Here is a 12,045-nt window from a genome sequence, read left to right on the forward strand (position 1 = left end):
CCACAGGGCCTGGAGCATTCTAACACAGTTCCCCTGCCTTTGCCCGTTTCCTGCATAAGTGGGGACCATTCTTGAAGCTGGTATTTTACAGAAGCAGAAGAACACTCAGTAAAGCTAAATAGATGATGAAGAACAAAAACATCTTAAAGTATCCTAAGTTTGGTTTATAGTGACCACAAAAGAATACATGAAAAATACCATTTTAGACTCAAGAAGGATATTGGAGTTTTGCCCATGATAATTTTTTTTTTGTATTTTTTTTATTATTATACTTTATGTTCTAGGGTACATGTGCATAACGTGCAGGTTTGTTACATATGTATACTTGTGCCCTGTTGGTGTGCTGCACCCATCAACTCGTCATTTACATCAGGTATAACTCCCAATGCTATCCCTCCCCCCTCCCCCCTCCCCGTGATAGGCCCCGGTGTGTGATGTTCCCCTTCCCGAGTCCAAGTGATCTCACTGTTCAGTTCCCACCTATGAGTGAGAACATGTGGTGTTTGGTTTTCTGTTCTTGTGATAGTTTGCTGAGAATGATGGTTTCCAGCTGCATCCAAGTCCCTACAAGGACTCAAATCATCCTTTTTTATGGCTGCATAGTATTCCATGGTGTATATGTGCCACATTTTCTTAATCCAGTCTGTCACTGATGGACATTTGGGTTGATTCCAAGTCTTTGCTATTGTGAATAGTGCGCAATAAACATATGTGTGCATGTGTGTTTATAGCAGCATGATTTGTAATCCTTTGGGTATATACCCAGTAATGGGATGGCTGGGTCATATGGTATTTCTAGTTCTAGATCCTTGAGGAATTGCCATACTGTTTTCCATAATGGTTGAACTAGTTTACAATCCCACCAACAGTGTAAAAGTGTTCCTACTTCTCCATATCCTCTCCAGCACCTGTTGTTTCCTGACTTTTTAATGATTGCCATTCTAACTGGTGTGAGATGGTATCTCATTGTGGTTTTGATTTGCATTTCTCTGATGGCCATTGATGACGAGCATTTTTTCATGTGTCTGTTGGCTGTATGAATGTCTTCTTTTGAGAAATGTCTGTTCATATCCTTTGCCCACTTTTTGATGGGGTTTTTTTTCTTGTAAATTTGTTTGAGTTCTTTGTAGGTTCTGGATATTAGCCCTCTGTCAGATGAGTAGATTGCAAAAATGTTCTCCCATTCTGTAGGTTGCCTGTTCACTCTGATGGTAGTTTCTTTTGCTGTGCAGAAGCTCTTTAGTTTAGTTAGATCCCATTTGTCAATTTTGGCTTTTGTTGCCATTGCTTTTGGTGTTTTAGACATGAAGTCCTTGCCCATGCCTATGTCCTGAATGGTATTACCTAGGTTTTCTTCTAGGGTTTTTATGGTATTAGGTCTAACATTTAAGTCTCTAATCCATCTTGAATTAATTTTTGTATAAGGAGTAAGGAAAGGATCCAGTTTCAGCTTTCTACTTATGGCTAGCCAATTTTCCCAGCACCATTTGTTAAATAGGGAATCCTTTCCCCATTTCTTGTTTTTGTCAGGTTTGTCAAAGATCAGATGGCTATAGATGTGTGGTATTATTTCTGAGGACTCTGTTCTGTTCCATTGGTCTATATCTCTGTTTTGGTACCAGTACCATGCTGTTTTGGTTACTGTAGCCTTGTAGTATAGTTTCAAGTCAGGTAGCGTGATGCCTCCAGCTTTGTTCTTTTGACTTAGGATTGTCTTGGCAATGCGGGCTCTTTTTTGGTTCCATATGAACTTTAAAGCAGTTTTTTCCAATTCTGTGAAGAAACTCATTGGTAGCTTGATGGGGATGGCATTGAATCTATAAATTACCTTGGGCAGTATGGCCATTTTCACAATATTGATTCTCCTATCCATGAGCATGGTATGTTCTTCCATTTGTTAGTGTCCTCTTTTATTTCACTGAGCAGTGGTTTGTAGTTCTCCTTAAAGAGGTCCTTACATCCCTTGTAAGTTGGATTCCTAGGTATTTTATTCTCTTTGAAGCAATTGTGAATGGAAGTTCATTCCTGATTGGCTCTGTTTGTTTGTTACTGGTGTATAAGAATGCTTGTGATTTTTGCACATTAATTTTGTATCCTGAGACTTTGCTGAAGTTGCTTATCAGCTTAAGGAGATTTTGGGCTGAGACAATGGGGTTTTCTAATATACAATCATGTCATCTGCAAACAGGGACAATTTGACTTCTTCTTCTCTAACTGAATACCCTTTCTTTCTCTTGCCTGATTGCCCTAGCCAGAACTTCCAACACTATGTTGAATAGGAGTGGTGAGAGAGGGCATCCTGTCTTGTGCCAGTTTTCAAAGGGAATTTTTCCAGTTTTTGCCCATTCAGTATGATATTGGCTGTGGGTTTATCATAAATAGCTCTTATTATTTTGAGATACGTTCCATCAATACCGAATTTATTGAGCATTTTTAGCATGAAGGGCTGTTGAATTTTGTCAAAGGCCTTTTCTGCATCTATTGAGATAATCATGTGGTTTTTGTCTTTGGTTCTGTTTATATGCTGGATTACATTTATTGATTTGCGTATGTTGAACCAGCCTTGCATCCCAGGGATGAAGCCCACTTGATCATGGTGGATAAACTTTTTGATGTGCTGCTGAATGCGGTTTGCCAGTATTTTATTGAGGATTTTTGCATCGATATTCATCAGGGATATTGGTCTAAAATTATCTTTTTTTGTTGTGTCTCTGCCAAGCTTTGGTATCAGGATGATGTTGGCCTCATAAAATGAGTTATGGAGGATTCCCTCTTTTTCTATTGATTGGAATTGTTTCAGAAGGAATGGTACCAGCTTCTCCTTGTACCTCTGGTAGAATTCAGCTGTGAATCCATCTGGTCTTGGACTTTTTTTGGTTGGTAGGCTATTAATTATTGCCTCAATTTCAGAGCCTGCTATTGGTCTATTCAGGGATTCAACTTCTTCCTGGTTTAGTCTTGGGAGAGTGTAAGTGTCCAGGAAATTATCCATTTCTTCTAGATTTTCTAGTTTGTTTGCGTAGAGGTGTTTATAGTATTCTCTGATGGTAGTTTGTATTTCTGTGGGGTTGGTGGTGATATCCCCTTTATCGTTTTTTATTGCGTCTATTTGATTCTTCTCTCTTTTATTAGTCTTGCTAGCGGTCGATCAAGTTTGTTGATCTTTTCAAAAAACCAACTCCTGGATTCATTGTTTTTTTGGAGGGTTTTTTGTGTCTCTATCTCCTTCAGTTCTGATCTTAGTTATTTCTTGCCTTCTGCTAGCTTTTGAATGTGTTTGCTCTTGCTTCTCTAGTTCTTTTAATTGTGATCTTAGAGTGTCAATTTTAGATCTTTCCTGCTTTCTCTTGTGGGCATTTAGTGCTATACATTTCCCTCTACACACTGCTTTAAATGTGTCCCAGAGATTCTGGTATGTTGTATCTTTGTTCTCATTGGTTTCAAAGAACATCTTTATTTCTGCCTTCATTTCGTTATGTACCCAGTAGTCATTCAGGAACAGTTTGTTCAGTTTCCATGTAGTTGAGCAGTTTTGATTGAGTTTCTTAATCCTGAGTTCTAGTTTGATTGCACTGTGGTCTGAGAGACAGTTTGTTATAATTTCTGTTCTTGTACATTTGCTGAGGAGTGCTTTACTTCCAATTATGTGGTCAATTTTGGAATAAGTGTGATGTGGTACTGAGAAGAATGTATATTCTGTTGATTTGGGGTGGAGAGTTCTGTAGATGTCTATTAGGTCCGCTTGCTGCAGAGATGAGTTCAATTCCTATATATCCTTGTTAACTTTCTGTCTCATTGATCTGTCTAATGTTGACAGTGGGGTGTTGAAGTCTCCCATTATTATTGTATGGGAGTCTAAGTCTCTTTGTAAGTCTCTAAGGACTTGCTTTATGAATCTGGGTGCTCCTGTATTGGGTGCATATATATTTAGGAGAATTAGCTCTTCCTGTTGAATTGATCCCTTTACCATTATGTAATGGCCTTCTTTGTCTCTTTTGATCTTTGATGGTTTAAAGTCTGTTTTATCAGAGACTAGAATTGCAACCCCTGCCTTTTTTTGTCTCCATTTGCTTGGTAGATCTTCCTCCATCCCTTTATTTTGAGCCTATGTATGTCTCTGCATGTGAGATGGGTCTCCTGAATATAGCAGACTGATGGGTCTTGACTCTTTATCCAGTTTGCCAGTCTGTGTCTTTTAATTGGAGCATTTAGTCCATTTACATTTAAGGTTAATATTGTTATGTGTGAACTTGATCCTGCCATTATGATATTAACTGGTTATTTTGCTCGTTAGTTGATGCAGTTTCTTCCTAGCCTCGATGGTCTTTACATTTTGGCATGTTTTTGCAATGGCTGGTACGGTTGTTCCTTTCCATGCTTAGGCTTCCTTCAGGGTCTCTTGTAAGGCAGGCCTGGTGGTGACAAAATCTCTCAGCCTTTGCTTATCTGTAAAGGATTTTATTTCTCCTTCACTTATGAAACTTAGTTTGGCTGGATATGAAATTCTGGGTTGAAAATTCTTTTCTTAAGAATATTGAATATTGGCCCCCACTCTCTTCTGGCTTGTAGAGTTTCTGCCGAGAGATCTGCTGTTAGTCTGATGGGCTTCCCTTTGTGGGTAACCCGACCTTTCTCTCTGGCTGCCTTTAAGATTTTTTCCGTCATTTCAACTTTGGTGAATCTGGCAATTATGTGTCTTGGAGTTGCTCTTCTCGAGGAGTATCTTTGTGGTGTTCTCTGTATTTCCTGAATTTGAATGTTGGCCTGCCCTACTAGGTTGGGGAAGTTCTCCTGGATGATATCCTGAACAGTGTTTTCCAAATTGGTTCCATTTTCTCCCTCACTTTCAGGCACCCCAATCAGATGTAGATTTGGTCTTTTTACATAATCCCATACTTCTTGCAGGCTTTGTTCATTTCTTTTTCTTCTTTTCTTTAGACTTCTCTTCTCGCTTCATTTCATTCATTTGATCCTCAATCGCTGATATCTTTCTTCCAGTTGATCGAGTCGGTTACTGAAGCTTGTGCATTTGTCATGTATTTCTCGTGTCATGGTTTTCATCTCTGTCAGTTCGTTTATGGCCTTCTCTGCATTAATTATTCTGGTTATCAATTCTTCCACTCTTTTTTCAAGATTTTTAGTTTCTTTGTGCTGGGTACGTAATTCCTCCTTTAGCTCTGAGAAGTTTGATGGTCTGAAGACTTCTCTCACCTCGTCAAAGTCATTCTCCATCCAGCTTTGATCCGTTGCTGGCGATGAGCTGTGTTCCTCTGGAGGGGGAGATGCGCTCTTATTCTTTGAATTTCCAGCTTTTCTGCCCTTTTTCCCCATCTTTGTGGTTTTATCTGCCTCTGGTCATTGATGATGGTGACGTACTGATGGGGTTTTGGTGTGGGTGTCCTTCCTGTTTGTTAGTTTTCCTTCTAACAGTCAGGACCCTCAGCTATTGGTCTGTTGGAGATTGCTTGAGGTCCACTCCAGACCCTGTTTGCCTGGATGTCAGCAGCAGAGGCTGCAGAAGATAGAATATTGCTAAACAGCGAGTGTACCTGTCTGATTCTTGCTTTGGAAGCTTCCTCTCAGGGGTGTACTCCATTGTGTGAGGTGTGGGGTGTCAGTCTGCCCCTAGTGGAGGATGTCTCCCAGTTAGGCTACTCAGGGGTCAGGGACCCACTTGAGCAGGCAGTCTGTCCCTTCTCAGATCTCAACCTCGGTGTTGGGAGATCCACTGCTCTCTTCAAAGCTGTCAGACAAAGTCATTTGCGTCTGCAGAGGTTTCTGCTGCTTTTTTTGTTGTTGTTGTTGTTGTTGCTGTTTAGCTGTGCCCTGTCCCCAGAGGTGGAGTCTACAGAGACTGGCAGGCCTCCTTGAGCTGCTGTGAGCTCCACCCAGTTCGATCTTCCCAGGGCTTTGTTTACCTACTTAAGCCTCAGCAATGGCGGGCGCCCCTCCCCCAGCCTCGCTGCTGCCTTGCGGTTAGATCGCAGACTGCTGTGCTAGCAATGAGGAAGGCTCCGTGGGCATGCGACCCTCCCAGCCAGGTGTGGGTATAATCTCCTGGTGTGCCTGTTTGCTTAAAGCGCAGTATTGGGGTGGGAGTTACCCGATTTTCCAGGTGTTGTGTGTCTCAGTTCCCCTGGCTAGGAAAAGGGATTCCCTTCCGCCTTGCGCTTCCCAGGTGAGGCGATGCCTCGCCCTGCTTCAGCTCTCGCTGGTCGGGCTGCAACAGCTGACCAGCACCGATTGTCCAGCACTCCCTAGTGAGATAAACCCAGTATCTCAGTTGAAAATGCAGAAATCACCGGTCTTCTGTGTTGCTTGCGCTGGGAGCTGGAGACTGGAGCTGTTCCTATTCGGCCATCTTGCTCCACCTCCCCCCATGATAATTTTTAATCTTTGCTCAATTTCTTTTTAATATTCTCTTCCCATAATATTTGACTTTGGTGACATGAATGTATCAGACAGTGTTATTTCATCTGAATTTTAGCTGCGGCACTAAACTATTTCTACACTTGAAGAACGCCAGGTAATACTAGGGCTTAGCAGCGTGGCTTCTCCTTTCTTTTTCTGGGCATGTGGGAAACCACACTTTGCAGGGTCCTTGCACTGGGGTTTAAGAATTGACACAGGTCTCTTGTGCTGCCATTTAATTGGCCAAATCTGGACACCTTGGCTCCACCTGAGTCTGCAGTCTCTTTCCTTTCTTCAGTCAAAGATGTTCTTGATGGAGTCTCTGTCAGCCTGGATCCCAGAGTGCCCACGTGGAGCAGAACATTCCTTGCCCCAAGCTGGACATGTAGCATGGGTGAGAAATAAATCTAAGTGTTATGTTTTGGGAATTTCAAAGTGCATTTGTTATTGTAGCTAACCTAGTCTCTGCTGAATAATATAGAAGGTCTAATGGCAACAGATTTTAAAAAATAAGAAAGGCCATCACCAAATCACTTTGTAGCAATTGGACCCACCTGGCTCTGCTAATGAGGAAAGAATAAGAAAGTAATGATAGTCCTAACATACCTAAAACATAACAACTCACAATAATCACTTCTCCAAAATCCTTCTCACTCACAGGATTCCACAGAGGTTTGTTGACAAGTTAGCCAACTTGAAGTTGAATTGATCATTATAGCTTATTTATTCCTTCAATAAATATGTGCCAGGTGTGTCATCATGTGGTAGGAAACAGGCAACTAACAAGATGCACATGTAATATTTACAGTATGATAGATGGTGATAACTGCTATATGCAAAAGAAAAATGCAGGAAAGAGGGTAGAGAGTAAAGGGTGGTATACAATTTTAAATAGGGTGGCAGGAAATTGCTTACTGAGAAGGTGAGAGAATAAGCTATGCTGATATCAGAAAAAAAAAGTGACATAGGCAGAAGGGACAGGAAGTGCAAATGGGCTGAGCTAGAACTTTGTCTGGTCCCCTCCAAGGTTAGCAGGGAGGCCAGGGAGCTGAGAGAAGCAAGCAAGAGGGGAAGGGGGAGGAGAGGAAGGCAGTTGTCTGTGGGTGAGGATGTAGACACAGCAAATTTGCAAGACCTTATAGCTCTGTAGGTAAGGCAGATTCTACAAGTCCGAGTGCAGAAGCAAGTCAAAGTAGAGTTATAGCAGAGGAGCACCATGCTCTGACTGGATGGGGAAGAATCTGGGTTGAAGTGCAAGGGGAGGAGCTTTGAGACCAGTTTGGAAGATGTTGCAACAACCCAGGTGGGAAGTGATAGCCTCTGGCCAGGGTGGCAGTGGGGCAAGTGTGAGGAATGGTGAGATGCAAGAATGTGGGTAGGGCTACAGGTATTGCCATGGATCAGATGTGCAGTGGGAGAGTCCACGACGATGCTGAGAGTTTTGGCCTGAATAACCATTTTTTGATCATCTTATAATCATCATGGCCACATGTCAGTAGAGGCACCATTAATCTTATATATGGAGAAGTACAAACCTGGAGAGATGGAATGTTTCCGAGATCACAGACGTGGCAGGTCCAGGGATCTGGACACACCCCTGTGATCCACATTCCTCTGACCCCAGATCTCCTGCGTCCCATTTCTCCCCATAACTGCATCCTCCTGGAGGGCACTGGAAGCAGAATAAGAAGCAAGACATTGTGACCAAGAAAAGTCCTTGCCAGATGTCTCTCTTCATTCTCTCTGAAAGCCCACATGCCACCCAAGCAGCTTCTGAATTACACAGGATCTAAAGGAGCATTTCCTTTTGTTATTTGCAAAATAAGAAGGGGTCACTTCTAAACTTTTTCTATGCACATCCTCTTACCATCAATCACTATTTCATGTTCAGTGTGTGGGCGCAAAATATTGGAAGCCTTCTGGGTGTTGCTGCTGGGGAAGAATGTTTCATTGTGTAACCACAGACATGAGCTACTCCGGAGTTCTTGACAAATGTCCATGTGTTTTCTGGCCACCCTGCAAGGAGGCGGCACTGGTTTGAACTTGGCCTGTGCACCTCACTTCAGCTCTGAGACGCATGGACATTCCCGGGTCTGCCACAGGCTCTGTGGAGGGTGGCTGAGTACAAGATACAGCCATCTGCTCTCCTTTCATACCTTGGAAGGAATGCCCATTGAATCCTTCCTTGCATCCCTTTAGGATGCTTTCTTGGGACTTAGAAAAACACCATTTCCTTTCACACAGAATAGAAGGATGTTTTCCCAAAGGTTGAGCACAACAGCATGAACTTGAGGGGTTTTTTCTCAAAGTGTGGTTGATGGCCATCTGTCTGTCACCGGAGGTATTTTTCTTAAATGAAGATTCCTGAACCCCACCCCAATTACATGAAATTAAAATAGTTGGGGTGAGGCCAGGAACACCTGCATTGTGAGCAAGCTCCCCAGATTATTTTTACATCCACTATGTCTAAGCTTCAGAACTGGATGAAGAACCGGAAACGCAAAGCTCTAGTCCTGTGGGAGCCCCTGCATTCACTACTTGAGACCATTTTGAGGCCAGTAGACCCCAGCTGGATCCCCTCTTCTCTACTGCCAGTCCTGCCCTCCCCAGCAGGCATACCAGAGCTGCAGGGACCAGGCTGCCCCCAGCCCTCTGATAAATGCTGTCACAGCCTGGGTAAGAAGCAGCTGTGGTGGATGTTCCCAGAGGGACAGGCTGACCCGGGCCCCCTTTCTGGTCCTGATGAGAACTGTGCAGCAAGCCCATAGCCAGGACTGTCAGTATATCAACTGACAAAGAAGGACGTGGCCTCTGGTGAGCGTAAAATCCTCTCCTGACTAAGGTTGAGGGGGTGAAATTGATCTTTCCAGAATGTCCACCCTTCCCCTTAGTCTAAACAAATCCTTTTGCCCTTTTCCACCCAGCTGAGGGCCAGGCTCCCTTCCTGACTGCCCCAGAGCACACGGGCCTCCCTTCTCGAAATCCCATGGCATTCATCATTGCCATTGGCCTCACCTTATTCCGTCTTGCCTTTTTCATTGCTGATTCATGTGGGTTACTGTGGTGCAGTAGAAAGAGTGTAGACCTTGAGCCAGCAGATTCAGGTGTGAATCGCAGCTCTAGAGCGCAGCGTCTACCTCTCAGAGTCTCAGGGTCCTGTATGTTTAGTGGTGATGAGACCACACAGCATCGCACAGGGTGAAATAAGATAACCCATGGAAATCTCCTGACACAAAATGAGACTCCTCCCCCTCCTGCAGAGCGTACAAGTTTAAGCCATATTAGATACAGCCCTGCTTTCCTGTTCCTAGAAAGTTTGACAGCAGCTGACACTTCCTGAGTACTTACTGCCTGCTAGGCATTGTGCTAAGCTCTTTCGTGTGTTATTTCAGTCAATGATCCCAACCACCCTGTCAGATCGGTCCTATATATTATCCCCATTCCACAGATCTGAAAAATAGAGGTTAGCTTGGTTAAGCCATCTGCCAAAGAGCAGATAGTGATAAGCCGCGGTCAGGAATCAAACCCAGGTGTGTCTGGTTCCAGGGCCCAAGGGATGCTAGTCTCTGACCACAACTCACATAAGTATTATGTGAGTTGTGACTCACATACAGACTTGCTGACTGTACATTTCTGGATGTTTTCATGCCAACAAATGCTGTAGCAAACCAACCAAGTTCCTAATGTTTTAAGGGCAATGGTTCCTTCATCCTTGTAATCCCACGACTACACTACAAATTCCCACAATCCACCTCTAAACACCTCTAAACCCAAATTATTTTCCTTCTAAAATAAACCAGCATAATAATAACAACAGTAATGATCATGGTCTCAATAAAAATTTCTAACGTAGTTTTTCTCTCCTTTTGCGCCTTTTGTTTCACGACAGTGGATAATGTGAGAGCAGAGAATGGAACAGAAGCTTGGAGAGGTGATGGCAGCCACTGAGCAGCGTGTGCTGGTTGCACCTGCCCTCTGTCGGGGCTGTCTGGGGAGAGCCGTGATGAGGCGCAGGGTGAGGCGTCTTAGTCCATGCTCATCACTCTGGAGGGAACACAACTCCAACCACAAGAACTCAGCTGAAGTCTCTGGTTTGTTGTTTTTTGCTTTGTAGCTGAGAATGTTAGTAAGCTCTGCTGCTGTTCGACACACGATAATGCCACCTTCCTTGTGAGTCACTGAAGAACACGGAATGTGGTGTGTGAATTGCTTCAAAGACCCTGATTGGCCACCCGAACAACAGGTGTCAGTTCTGAATTTAGGAGGTGCTTAGAAAGTGTTTACTTCGGGATTTTCATTAGAAATAATTGTTTTAATTCTAAATTACTGAATTTGACCACACTTGGAGGGGGCAGATCATGAGTTCACTGAGTTCATCGCCTGTAGCATGACACACTCACCTGGTTCAGGTATAAAGATGGACAAGCAACAGCTACAATGAGCATCCGAGAAACACATGCCTGCCTGACCGCACGTGTCTGACAGTCAAAGTCAATGGCATTTCAATGCTTTTCCAACCACCAATTTGTATGATCCTCATACTGGGTAAGCACTGACATTCTGTAGATAAGGAAATGAGAAGTCGGTCCACTTTACATAAGCAAAAAAACACATGTATACATATGTAACAAACCTGCACATAGTGCACATGTACCCTAGAACATAAAGTATAATTTAAAAAAATGTTTTTGAAACATTCAAAAAAAGAGGATGTTAACATCTTTAACCATTGTGTTCCAGAAGGTAATTTCCTTGCCACCTCACTGTAGGAAACTGCGTAGCATCACTTTGCTGTTTATTCTGTCTGAAGAAATGAGTGTCATAACGTAATTTCTAACTCTGTTCATCAGTAATTAAGACAAGACATTGTTTTAGTGGTAGTAAATTTGTAAGAGTAAAGCACATAAAATCGATTTGAACATTATCCAGTGATACACTTTTTAAAATATTTACTCTTTTCAGTAATCACATCGGGGTTTTCCTATTGTCAGTATTTTAAAATGAAATTTTTAATAGTGCTGTATAAAAATTCATTTATGTCATACTAAAAATCATTTCCAGCTGATTAGTTTCTGCTGTGTCTTAGCCTAACTCAAATGTACACAATTTACATTTAACTGTATTGGACTCTTGGACCTGTTATAAAATATTAGTGGTGAGAAACCCTTAGTTTTAGCATGGTGTCTCTTAGCACAAATTCAGTTACAAGCAGCTAAAATTTCTAAATTATCTGTTGTAGAATTTCACATATTGGATTGTCACAATAAATTTCAAAAAGAGAAGAAAATAAACACTTATATACAGTTTTATATATATAAAACAATTTCAAAAATAGAAGAAAGTGAAAACATTTTCTTTTATCAGCAAAATAAAAGTAAATACACACTTGTAATGTATATTTAAAGTTACAAAAATGTTATGCAAATATGTTTAATAGTGAACATCGTTAGGCGAATGTAGTAAATGATAAATGTTCATTATTTCTCATACATTGTTCTAGCTAACTATGTGACTATAGCATGTACTGCCTAGTTAGGTAACAACAAATTTCTTGGATTTGACTTTCAAGAAAAACTGTACTACTGTAACTAAATTAAAAATTAACTGTAACACTACCTCTAGTGTTCAATTCTT

The 12,045-nt window shown here is 42.1% G+C and overlaps 1 long non-coding RNA gene across 1 annotated transcript in view; it reads left to right on the forward strand.

Moving 5' to 3' along the window:
• The window catches only part of LOC117064157, a 151,246-nt gene extending 139,582 nt beyond the window's left edge, over positions 1-11,664 (forward strand). The window contains exon 6 of the long non-coding RNA XR_004429294.1: positions 10,301-11,664. This is a non-coding gene — a long non-coding RNA (uncharacterized LOC117064157). The remainder of the gene's footprint in view (positions 1-10,300) is intronic.
• Positions 11,665-12,045: the final 381 nt, after the last annotated feature.

The sequence above is a fragment of the Trachypithecus francoisi genome, unplaced genomic scaffold (assembly GCF_009764315.1).
Source record: "Trachypithecus francoisi isolate TF-2019V2 unplaced genomic scaffold, Tfra_2.0 Lachesis_group19, whole genome shotgun sequence".
Lineage (NCBI taxonomy): Eukaryota > Metazoa > Chordata > Mammalia > Primates > Cercopithecidae > Trachypithecus > Trachypithecus francoisi.